The 12,206-nt window shown below is 46.5% G+C and overlaps 2 protein-coding genes across 8 annotated transcripts in view; one reads left to right on the forward strand and one right to left on the reverse strand.

The window, feature by feature from the left end:
• The window catches only part of TIGD1 (tigger transposable element derived 1), a 57,862-nt gene extending 52,242 nt beyond the window's left edge, over window positions 1-5,620 (reverse strand). The window contains exon 1 of the mRNA XM_083475236.1: window positions 5,426-5,620. The gene's annotated coding sequence lies outside the window, so the exon portion shown is untranslated. The remainder of the gene's footprint in view (window positions 1-5,425) is intronic.
• MEGF11 (multiple EGF like domains 11) overlaps window positions 1,965-12,206 on the forward strand; it is a 336,636-nt gene continuing 326,394 nt past the window's right edge. Inside the window, exon 1 of one of the 7 annotated variants that reach the window (XM_083475008.1) lies at window positions 1,965-2,180. The gene's annotated coding sequence lies outside the window, so the exon portion shown is untranslated. Of the gene's footprint in view, window positions 2,181-3,320; window positions 3,657-12,206 lie in introns of those variants that run through there. The other 6 variants (XM_083475007.1, XM_083475006.1, XM_083475003.1 and 3 more) reach the window with 6 other exon arrangements.

Consider the following 12,206-nt stretch of genomic DNA (forward strand, 5'->3'; position numbering starts at 1 on the left):
TTCAATCATCCCCTAATTTAATCAACAATTGCTAATTTATTATTAATGTTGTGAGCTAATAAGAGGTTTGTAAAAAAAAAGAGAGAAAATAATTAAAAATAGACCGGCGTGCTGAGCATAAAACTGATGTGAGAATGCACCACCCCCGTGCTGAAATGTATGGGGCAGTTGCAGTGTTAGGCAGATACGTGGCAGAGGTTGCTGCAACCTTGCGTGATGAGGAAGGCAGGGAAATAGTTTTCTGTAGTGACAAAGGGATTATGGAAATGGGTTTTCATAGAAAAGTGGACCAGAAGCCAGCAGCAGCTGCAAACGTGCATATAATCCTTTGCTCTTGTCTTGACGCAAGTGGTTGATAGCAAATTCAGGTAATGCTGACTGCTGAATTTGTATCCTATTTATTTAGTAGATTGATATCCTGCCTTTTCGTCTGTCGTGCAATTGAAAGTTGGCAGATATGGTGGTTTTCCAAGCAGCCCTCCATCCAGGGTGCTGGTTAGGGCCAGACCTTGCTGAATACACACACACACACACACATATATACATACATATATATATATACACACAGTTACAGTTTCCTGCACCCCGAACAAAACTACAATTCCCTGGATTCTTTAGGGTAAAAAATGTGCTTTAAATGAATTACATGTACACAGTCTGGTGGGCTTGTTTGTTTAACAAAATTTATATACTGCTTGATTGCAAGAAAAGACCTTACTAGTTTACAAAAATATGGAATAAACCATTGAAATTCTTGATTTAAAAACTGCTAAAAGCAAGTGTTTAAAAACACCCAAAAGATGATAAAAACCAACAGTAGCTAGGAAGAGATGAAATAGGTTTAACATGCTTGCCTAAACAAAATTGCTTACAGCAGGACCCAAAAAGAATGAGTGAAGGTGCCTGCTTAATAGGCAGGGAGTTCCAAAGTGTATCTGCTGCCACCCTAAAATGTTCATTACAAGTGCAGAAAAAGTGCTGTGTGGCACCTGCAACAGTATTGGTTCAAACTGAAGAGACATCCAAGGGGTAAAGGCTGCATCCAACATTACTTCTACTCAGAGTAGACCCAGTGAAATGAATGGATGCAAGTGCAATTCTAACCCTGCTTACCTGGGCATAAGCTTCGTTGAAGGCAACAGGACTTCCTTTCAAGTAGACTGGTCAGGACTGCATGCCCATTGATTTCAATTGGTCTACTCTGAGTAGGCCAAGCGTTGGCTACAACCCAATAGTCTTACTGGGGTGGAGGCGGCTGTTTGGATGGGGATGCGTATTGCTTTACGTCCTCCAAAATTTGGTCCCCTAGCCCTGCTGTGTATAGTGTGGGTCCTGCTTGTTCCGATGAACGGGGTCATGGACTTCTGGCCCCCAAGTCCTGCCCTGACGGCACCCCCTCGCCCCGTTTCCAACAGAGCCGGCCAGGTGCCCCGCTTTCCCCAGCAGTACCTGAAATTCTGGGGTAGACTGCCCCTTTCCGAGGAGGCTTCATACATATCCAAGCTGCATTTAGCTACCCCGTGAACCTTGACACGTGCAGGAAAGATGCTGACACCCCCCCCCCCGGGAAAAAAAACATGGGCCGCGTTTCTGCTCGGTCGGTAGAGTGGACCTCTCGTCATTCTGAGGCCCTACCCGCGAGGTTTACATTAGCATCATCATCATCATCATCATCATCATCAGTGTTTTGCTGCGAGGTTACTGCCCAGCGGGACCGGAAATGCACTCCGCACATGCTCAGAGGCGCCCCGCTTTCTCTTCTCGACTCCCAACGGAGAAGCTGCCAGCAGGCGGGGACCCAGCCAACGTCTAAGAATATCCCGCCGCCGATCCCAGAAGGTTTTGCTGTGGGGGTTGCTGGCCGGTTGGGAGAAAGAGGCGCTCTGCACTTGCTCAGAGGCGCCGGAGCCTGGCGTCCCCTCGCCTCCCGTGGGGGCGGAGCGGAGGGGAGGTCCGGCTCTGAGTCTCCGCCCTCCGGGCCGCCCCGTCTTGCTGGGAGGCGGGTTTAAGGCGCTCGTGCGGCCGCGGCAACTTTCCTAACAGAGCCAAAGAGCCGCCGGGAAGGAGCGCGGAGCCCCGGCCAGCCAGCGAGCCAGCCAGCGAGCCGGTCCCAGCCCGGGCTGCGGCTCCTCTCTCCCGACCGCCTCCTCCGCTCCAGGCAGACGCTCCCTTCTCCTCAGGTAGGTGCCGCCGAGGCGGGCTTGGCGTCGCTGCTGCTCCGCTCCGGCACCCGGCGAAGGAGGACGCGAACAACAAGCGTGCTCCTGAGCGCGTGCAGACTTCCGTTCCTCTCGCCTCCTCTCTGCGTGCGCTGGGCAGGCTAGGCGCCATGGCTGCCTCGCTCGGCGTTTGAGGGGCGAGTGGGGCAGTTGCTGGATGTCGACGGCTGTGGGAGGGGGATGGCCGTGGGTCCTTCGTTGCGTCCCCCTCCCCTCACCCCAGGGACAATAGGGTTATATCGCTCTCCGGGACGGAGAGCGTTTGTGGAGAAATACTAACCCTAACCCGAGTTAGGGAGTCCCGCCCCCAACTGCTTTCCAAGTTCCTAGCCCCTATGAGGGCTGCTTTTCTTGCAAGCTATTTGTGTGACTGACCGCGAGCAAGCAGCCAAAAATCTTTCCCCTTGCCTCTCTCTCTCTCTCTCTTTGGAAGCGTACGTGGCCAACAGGATAACCCGTCGGTCGATGGTGCAGGGCGAGCCCCTCTCACTAGGCAGCACGTTTCCTGCACTAGGGTCTTCGTTTCGTGTGCGGGAATGTAATTCTGTTTACCAGGAATTCGTGGGTGGAGTTGGCTATTTCTCTTGTGGCATCCCCCCAACCCCCCAAAACATAAGGCTGCAACGTGACTGTGTGAGAAACCCCTCTTTTCTTCCATCCAGAAGACCGCTCCCCTATTCCATTCATCCCAGTCCTAGGTCTGCTCCCAAGGACCCCCCCCCCCACAAAAAACAGCTTTGGGGATATGTGTGAGATGGGTTTTAGCTTTCCAGAAAATTGTGGCTTTTCTTGTATGCAGAAGAACAGTTTCGAGGACACCCCCACCCTTGCATCTCACAATTTTCTTGCTGCTAGTTAAAGATCAACTTCTGATCTCTCACCTCCCCCCCCACTCCAACATGCTCCAAAAGCCCTGCAGTTTTTCCCTGCTCCACATTCACTCCACGCATCAGCCCTAGCGCTTGATGAATGGGGTTTCCCTGGGGGTGACTGAGTGGGAGGGACATTGCGGGCCAGGCCTGTGGTGGGGAGGGGGGGATTGGGTGGCAATACTGATGGAAAAAGGGAGGAGGCGGGGGTCTTGGCAAATTGGAGCTTGGTGGCTGGACGCTGTCCAGAGCCAGCCTGCTGCCTCTTCAAGCCTGCAGAGCATAGCTCATATCTGGGAGGAACGATAGCCTCTCTCTTTGGGTGTTTTTTTCCCTTCCCTTTTGCAGTAGTTGATTGCAATAATCTATTAACGTGTTACTTGCGAGGTGGCAGCTGAGAGAGGGAAGCCGGTTTTGAGGGAGAGGAGGGCTGTTGACGTAGCAAGAGAGGGGATCCATTTCGAAACTGAACCCTCCCCCCCCCTTAACAAGGCTCTCCTTGAAGTCTGCTCTGGAGCTGTGGTGGAGGATGATGCAAAAGGATTTCTCCAGGCAGCCAGCCAAAGACGTAAGGAAACTCCTGATTTAACTTTTTTTTCACCCCGCTGCCCCTTTGCTTTTGACAGCTGTAGGAAGAGTGCATCCTGAACTCTTGAAGGGGGAAAAGATCACCAGCCCAGTTCCCAAAACTGGAGATAGAGTGGGGAGAGTTTCACTTAGAAGTGAACTAGGTTAGTGAAATCACTTGAGCCTGCATGTCTGTGCCTTTGGTTTGCTTCCAGCAAGGATAGTCCCGCAAATGTAGACGGAATTCCCACTGACTTCCTGGATGTCCCAGGAAGCGTGCTAACTTGAGGCTTAATTCCTTGCAATGAAACCTCTTGGCACAAAGGAGATGGTATGCTTTTGTTGGTTTGCTGTTTCTTGGGGGGGGGGGGAGATAAGAGTGCCTACTCAAGATCATACAAACCTTTGCCCCCACCACCCGCACTCAATCCCTGTTTGTATGATAGTCGGGCTTGATTTGCCCATCTCTGGATAAGGAGCTGTATTTTACTTTCAGTGACTAGATGACGCTAGTTAGATGAAGCTTGCGATTTTATGCATGGGGCATGTTCAAGTCTTCTTATGGGACTGTATCGCCATCAAAAGTGTATATTAGCGGAGAAATCAATGGAGCGAATGCACCAACGGAAGCTTCCTCGTATTGAGTTGGAAGGAATGTGTTGCATGTTGAGTGCCGTTCACCTGCTGTGTAGTTGGATATTAGCACGGATAAGTAATTTATGGAGCAGACTATTCTGATGGTAGGCAGGTGAAAGTGGGGTCTATTATGTACCTCTAAGGTTTTTCTTCCTCCTTGCATCTCTCCTGGATATAAGGGGCTCTACTTCGAAATGCAAGTTTCATTTACCCCTTCCCCACCCCCAAAAAGCACTCCCTACTAACTTTTTTCGCAAAGGTGCTTTGTGAAAGTTGTTTGCTCATCTTTTGTTCACATTCAGAGATTAACTTTGCAAATAGATTGGAGGAGGCAATTTTTATCTCCCTATATTTCAGAATGGAATGGAATGTGATGGTTTTGATTGCCCCGGGGAAAATCAGATACCGGTAGCTGAATGCTGTTTTATAAATTTAAATAAGTTTTAAGAGATTTTGCTGATACAAAGGTGGAAAGCAAATAATAGTTTTTCTTTTTCTGAACACCCACCTGCTTCACTCGGGGACATTTTCAGCTACTTCTAAAACAAAAGCCACACGCACAAAGCCCAAATGGGCTTGTTGTACAAATTTGTCTTCATTATGCTTTAAGCGACCATTATCGTTCTATGTCTTAAAGCAAATGTGCTACTCAGCAAAATTATGATTCCTTGAAACTAGGCAGTTCCTAATGGAATTCTGAATCGAGCTTTTAAAAGCCGTTTGCACAAACTGCCGTTCTCAGTTAGGAGCACAGCTCCTCCTAACCTCTCATCTAAATGTGTGAAATTGTTCCTGTGCCTTTGCTGCTACAAAATGAGTGTCTGGCTGTGGCTTGAGCTGCTGCTTTTAAATATAATATTTAGAGTGCTCCTAGGTTGCTTTGAAAAAAAGAAGAAGTCAGAAGGAGGCAAAAGGGTGTGGGAGAAATGCCGCTTGCTGAATATTCCTACATAATTGCTACTTCTGGCTTCAGAGCTCTCAAAATCTCTGGGGCAGCTTCTCAAATGGTAGCAGTCCTGTATAGCTCAGTTGCTTCTTATAGTTGGGCTAGTTTGTATGATGAAAGCTGTGAGTTGGGTACACTTTCTCTGTGTGTGTTTGGCCAGAATACCAGAGCTTTAAATACAGTGGTACCTCGGGTTAAGTACTTAATTCATTCCGGAGGTCCGTTCTTAACCTGAAACTGTTCTTAACCTGAAGCACCACTTTAGCTAATGGGGCCTCCTGCTGCTGCCATGCCACCGGAGCACGATTTCTGTTCTCATCCTGAAGCAAAGTTCTTAACCTGAGGTACTATTTCTGGGTTAGCGGAGTCTGTAACCTGAAGCGTATGCAACCCGAGGTACCACTGTAGTGTGGAATTATAAAGTGAGCAGGTACCTCCAGGCTTCCTTGTAATGTGGGCAAGCCAGAACTTCACTGCACCACGCCAGCCATGGACTCTGATGGTTAAGGCATGATGGGCACCCCCCCTCCGTAAACTTTTCCTCCTGTTGTCTTGTCCTGTAGGTCAGAAGGTTGATGGACACCTCTGGTTGATTTGCAGTAGATTTCTGACTCCCAGCTGTCTAACAATAGCATCAGCTAAAAAGTTCTCGAAATTTGCATGGAAGAATGTTCGTTTTTGGTTGCTGGTGCTGATCACAGATTCCTGGGCAGACCGTGTGCCTGGATTCTTAGTGTAAGTCTGCCCTGCTTGAGCTGATATTTTGCAACTGGCTTAGGCTGGTGGACTTTATGGTATGAAAAAGAGAGAAGCTGGTCCTGCAAGCCTGAAGTCTGCCCTCTCTGCATTCATGTGAGGCATGTGGTGGACATGACCCTAGGCTTTCGGCAGCCCCTTATGCAAAAGGTACTTTGGAGCCCCACCTTGCAGACAGTCTTCCCATCAAATCCAGATTAAATTTGCAGGGCGAGGCACTAGCTGGGGCCACAGCTAGAGGAACCTGGTTGCCCGGAAGTCTCTCCAGCTTCTTCCCAGCTTCTCTCTGGTCCTTGCAATTCCAGGTGTGGAAGTACAAACTTGTTTCTCAGTTTCTTCCTGTTTTTGCAATGTGTTGCAAGCTATCTGGCGTGGCCGATGAACACTAAGACATCTGCCACATTTTAAAGCTCTGTCAAATGTAATAAATTAAACCACTTTCCCATTGTAATTAGATTATTACTATTTAGGCTGCGTTGACTTTGCCGAGGCCCCTCCCATGTATCCGTTCCTTCACCCCCTCCTTCCCAATTTCATACTGCGAGTGCAGAACAGGAAATTGTGTGGCTCTCCACATGTTTGATGGGCTTCATCTCCCCATCAGCCTTGACCGCTGCTCTGAATGCAGAGTCCAGCAACAACTAGAAAGCTACAAGCTCCTCACCTGTAGAGAGGACTCTGCAGAAGGTCTGAGTAGCTTCCAGCCACGTGACGGGCAACTTTTCCTGCCAAAGTGTCTGAATTAATCACAGTCTGCAATTTGAACAGTCCTTGGAACTGTGTCCTTAGTTCAGATTTGCTGTCCGTAGAGCCTCCTTGCCAGTGTTAGAAACTTAGATATTTAAGCTAGATGCCAAATGGCACCTTAAGTCTAGGTTTGCGGTTGCCACGAAAGAATGTCTATTCCCCAGGGGGTTGGGATAGATGATCCTTGGGGTCCCTTCCAACGCTACAATTCTATGATCTCAACTACATTGACTGACTGTAGCTTGCTCTTAACAATTTGCTTGTCCCAGTATGCAAGGAGGAGAAGCACACACAGTGGAAATGGAATTAACTATGGACTATGGCAGAGGTTTTTAAAGCGTGGTTGCTAGCGTGGCGCCCAGAAATCTCCACGTAGTCGCAATTGGACCTGCTCTGGTAGCAAAATGTGCCTTGCACCCGGGTAATTTTGAACACTGCTCTTTGCTACCATGTTGTGGCCTCTCATTTTGGGGTCCAGAATGGTGTAGGGCTGTACTTGACGGCAGAGCACTTGGTATTTCTCGGCACTGGGGGGATAGACAATGCTCTTGTCTGAAGCCCTGGAGAGCTGCTGCCGGTCAGTGTAGACCGTACTGAGCTAGATTGACCAATGGTCTGATGGATGTGTGAAGGATGCCCCCCTACATTCCCAATGCTTCTTGACTTGCCGGAGGATTTGGGGTATGTGCAGGAGGGTCTCATGTATTACTCAGCTTTGGGGTGGTCAGAAATCTCTCTGAAGTGCAGGATAGCCTTAAATGCTTTTTTAATAGTTATCTGCCTTTTCCAGAGAACTCTGCTGAGGGTGGGCAGATCCATAGTCTTCATGAAGCTTGCTAAAAATGGTGACTGGCCCAATCTCATTTGCGGAGATTAAACATGTTGCTGTATGCTGAGTGCCATAGAGAATGGATGGCGTAGGAATGTAACTGACTAATACTTTTAGTGGAAGAAAGGGGTGTCAGGGAGAGAGGAAATGTTGGCATGTGCTTAATCTTGAATGGAAATCTGGGATGGGGAGGTGAAATCCTCTGCTTCCAAGGCAGATAACTCTAAAGGGCACTGACCTTGTCAAGGTCATTGAGTCTGTGGGTGGCCTAGTGGATATGCCATTCCTTATCAGCATGAATTCAAAAGCCCACTTAGTCATTTGCCAACCTGGTGCCCTCCAGATGCTTCGGACTGCAGCTTTGGTCAGCCCCATGGGAGTGGCTTTCTAAAACCTTGGGAGGGAATCAGGTTGGTTAAAGTTGCCCTAGTCTCCATTCCACCTGTGTTCTGCTATCATCACTGCAGTCTCATGCAGAGGCGTACCTAGGGTTCCTTACACCCTTGGCAAGGAGCTGTATCAGTTTCTACCCCCGAAAAAGAAACAACAACCTGATTTTACGTGACCCAAGTACTTAAAGCATCCAGAGTGAGGTTGAGGCAAGAAGGAAGGACAAAAAAATAAAAATGGCATGCCTTGGTGCCATGGTACAAGAAGGAAGGGCAGCTGTGAGAGCCAGTGTGGTGTAGTGGTTAAGCGCGATACTCGTAATCTGGTGAACCGGGTTCGCCTCTCCGCTCCTCCACATGCAGCTGCTGGGTGACCTTGGGCCAGACACACTTTTTTGAAGTCTCTCAGCCCCACTCACCTCACAGAGTGTTTGTTGTGGGGGAGGAAGGGAAAGGAGAATGTTAGCCGCTTTGAGACTCCTTCGGGTATCAAATCCAAACTCTTCTTCTTCTTCTGTGTTTGATCTCACAATGACAGCAGTCGCATGCACACCATACATTCCATAGTTCAAGAGGTGATTTTTGCACATACACATACTGGCCTGTGCTCCTGGCAGGGTCTGGTTTCACCAACCCCTGGGAACGCCTCTGGTACGCAAGGATAAGAGCTTCTTTCCAAAGGATCCTATGCCCATCTCGGTCTGATTGGCATTGGGGCTTCCACTTCAATGTTGACTAGCCTCCGCTAAACTGAATTGGGCCCCTTTTAGGTACCAGAGCAGAACAACTATTTGGATCTGCATCATGGTCTAAACTCCCTCCTTGCTGTTCTCAAATGGAAGCAGAGACACCTTTTAGTCTTTCCTTAACTGTGTTGGTGGCTTTCCCTTTTGTGCTGGACTTTGAGATCTAGAAACACTCCAAATTTATTTCTAAGATGGTGTTGGGGGCACAGCCATTGCTTTTTTCTGTCAGATACACATGGAATTGCAGTTGACTTTCCACGCTGTGGGTTTTTGCCTTTTTTATTTTTTAAAGATGTTCTATTCATCCAACTGGGTGGTACATGTGGACAGGGAAGGTACAATTCACACTCCAGCCATTTTTAAAACACTTTTTTTGTATCAGTTGAAGGTAACTTAAGTCAAGCTTTTTTAAAAGTATAAAATCACATCATTTCCCACTACATCACATGTTTTATGAACTATTGCTCAATTGCTTTAATTATGTACAAAAAGTCAAACAGTTTTAGGGTCATCTTTCAAAAGAATAATAGAAATTTGTTTTGTTTAATTGCTCAGCATATTAAAATTAAATGATATAATAAAAGCCACATTGCAAAAAGTGAATACAGAGTCTTTTTAAAGCAATTAAGAATAGGATAGACTGAAAGGTGTATGGCTGACAAGACTGTCTATAACTGATGACATGCTGATGACTTCCCACATTTTTGAGCATTCATGCTTAACCTGTTTTCACAAAGTTTGTGCAGAGGTTAAACAATGCCTGATGTTTACGGAGCATTCATTCTTAATTGTTTGCGCGAAGGTTATACTATACCATGTCAAGCAATTCTTCTCCCACGTTTTCCGGTACATTTCCCTATTACTTTCCTTACAGAAAGAAGACTGGTTGGTTTTTTTGTGTGGAAGTGGGATTGTTTTGCAAGAAGACCACATTCACTTTAATTGTACAACCCAAATGCGTTGATACATCACTGAATTTCATCTGTAAAATAGCAGCAGCCTGGAAGTGGCTGAGTTCAATCCTGAGTTATTTAAGCCTGAAGAACAACCATGTTTCTAGGAAAATCTGTAGATCTGATAAAAACAAACAAACATTAATTGCTGCCACCAGAAAGGGTGATAGCTAGTAGTAAATCATTTTTAAAAACAGCCTTTGGGGGCTATTATACAAATATGTTAATAAAAGCATAGCCAAAAAAGCATTCTAACTTTAATTAAAAGATTGGGGGTGTTTTTTTTAATGGTACCAAGCGAAAAGCTAATAGTGACGGCCTGTCAGTGATTCTAGCTTCACCTGCCTGACAACTCTCTGCATATATAAAATCCTGCCTTTTGAAAAAAGATGAAGGATAATGTGAAGAGGTTTTACACCTGTGGAGATTGTGCTACTCTTCCCTAAAAAATAAAATAAAAAATTGAGGTTTGAAAAGGAATCATTTCAGGGAAAATAACAGGACGACGGGGATTTGGGTGATCATGTAGTTGCCCTGTAGAAAGCAGGTGAACGAAGTGTGACAGTTATTTCTGTGTTAAATACCTGGTGTTTGGGATTCCCGAAGCTTGTGAAATTCCTGGAAGTGGGGTTGAATATTGCTGAAGGTATATGAGCATAATATGGGCAGAAAAGCAGCAAAATATACCGGTACATAGACAAACACACTACATCAAGGGTGCCCAAACTTTTTCCAAAGAGGGCCAGATTTTTTAAGGATTTACCCCAAAGCTGTTGGGCTTTTTTTAGGATTTTACCCTGGAACATATACTGCTACGGGGGCTGGATTAAATCCCCGAAACGGACTTTTGACATGCCTGCACTACACACTGGAATTGATTGGTATTTCAAATAGTGTTAGGCTTGTCGTTCCCCGGTTGAGCCTCAGTGGGTGTTTTTTGTTTTTTTAAATTGTTCAAATAGTTAAGATCAGGTACAAGAAAAATCCTTCACAGACCATCCAAACATTAACAAAGAAGAGAAATGAAATGAAATGAAAGAAAATGTATAAAACCCGAAATGTATTTGCCTGTTTTTGTTCCAAAGTCCTCCAATAAGTGCCACTTGAATGTAATTTATGCTTTGACGTAAGTGCTGTAGTTGGCTTACCAACTTTAAAAATCCAGCTAAAACAATGATAAGAAATCTCGGGTGATATCCTGCATCCTTCATATTTAGAGCCAGACCCATTGTAGCTTAAGCCTAGTGAGCCTCCTCTGAATATATGCAATAATTCTGGAAAATCTCCCACTGATAGTGGGAGTCTAGCAAATAGGATTTCACAAGTGATGGTTTGCAAATAACGTATCTCGACGGAATTGCTTGCACTGCATGTCAAAGGTAGAAATTTGCCTGAAAATGAAACTTGCAGCATAAATTTAATCTCTCTTCCCTCCTGCCACCCCCCCACCCCAGTAGCCTGTGGGGTCTTGTGAGGAGAAACACAAGATGTCACAGCGTGGAGAGTGAGATGGTTAATGATTTAATAACTTGGGGTTTTCATCTTAAGTCATTGCAATAAGAAGGTGGGAGGTGAATTATTTAGTAAGGATGAAGACCATTAACTTGATCAGTTTAAGGTGGATTATTCTTTGTTGTTGGAATGGATTGTTTATACTTTGGGAGTAGCTTACCTTTGGTGGGGAGAAGGAAGCAGAAATAAATATGAGGTAACCTTCATCAAAATGCTGGCAGCCAAGGAGAACACCCTATACACAAAAATGGGATGTGCCTTGATTTGGCACCCTGGACACCTTGTTCAAGAATTACTTATTCCAAAGAGCTCAAGGGAGTGTACATGGTTTCCCCCCTCATCGCTTAATCCCCATAACAACCCTGTGAGGTAGGCTAGATGGAGAGGCAGTGACTGGCCCAGGTCACCCACTGAGTGACTGAGTAGGGATTTGAGCTCTGGTCTCCCAGCTCCTAGTCTTACACTCTAACCACTACACTGTTAAGTTGTGGGTGAACATATCAGACCACACAGCAATTCTTCAAACAGCTCTGGTTTATTCACGGGCCAGAACTGAACTGAACTGAAGGGTTCAGCCAGCCTGCTTATATAGCGCTCCACTACAACGCAACAGTAACCACTTTCTGTAACTATCCAATCACTGAACGTCACTTTCAATCCCTTATTTGCATGTGTGGACCTGAGTGAAAACTATCTACAGTATCCCCCTGCTGGCCCAGGGTGAGAACTTCAGTACATAACATACACCACACTGCCTTTTCTGCTGCGCCTCTTCCTTCTGCAAGGTGTGGTGCAGGAGATTGACTCAACTTCTGCCTTGCTGTGAATCCAGAAGAAAGGGGAATGGCTTTTCATCTCCAGCTCTGCCTTGTCCTGCGAGGAGAGACTGGGGCGGCCCCAAGACTTCCATAGATTCTGGCGTGTTTTAGAATTTTCATGAAATGGTATGAAATGGTGTCTGGTTTAGCAGGTGATGGGGCCTTTGCTGTGGCCGAGGCAGGTAGAGGCGACCTCTTTCCTTGGCATTGTGGCACAGC

This window comes from Podarcis liolepis (genome assembly GCF_965112155.1).
Source record: "Podarcis liolepis genome assembly, chromosome: 14".
Taxonomy (NCBI): domain Eukaryota; kingdom Metazoa; phylum Chordata; class Lepidosauria; order Squamata; family Lacertidae; genus Podarcis; species Podarcis liolepis.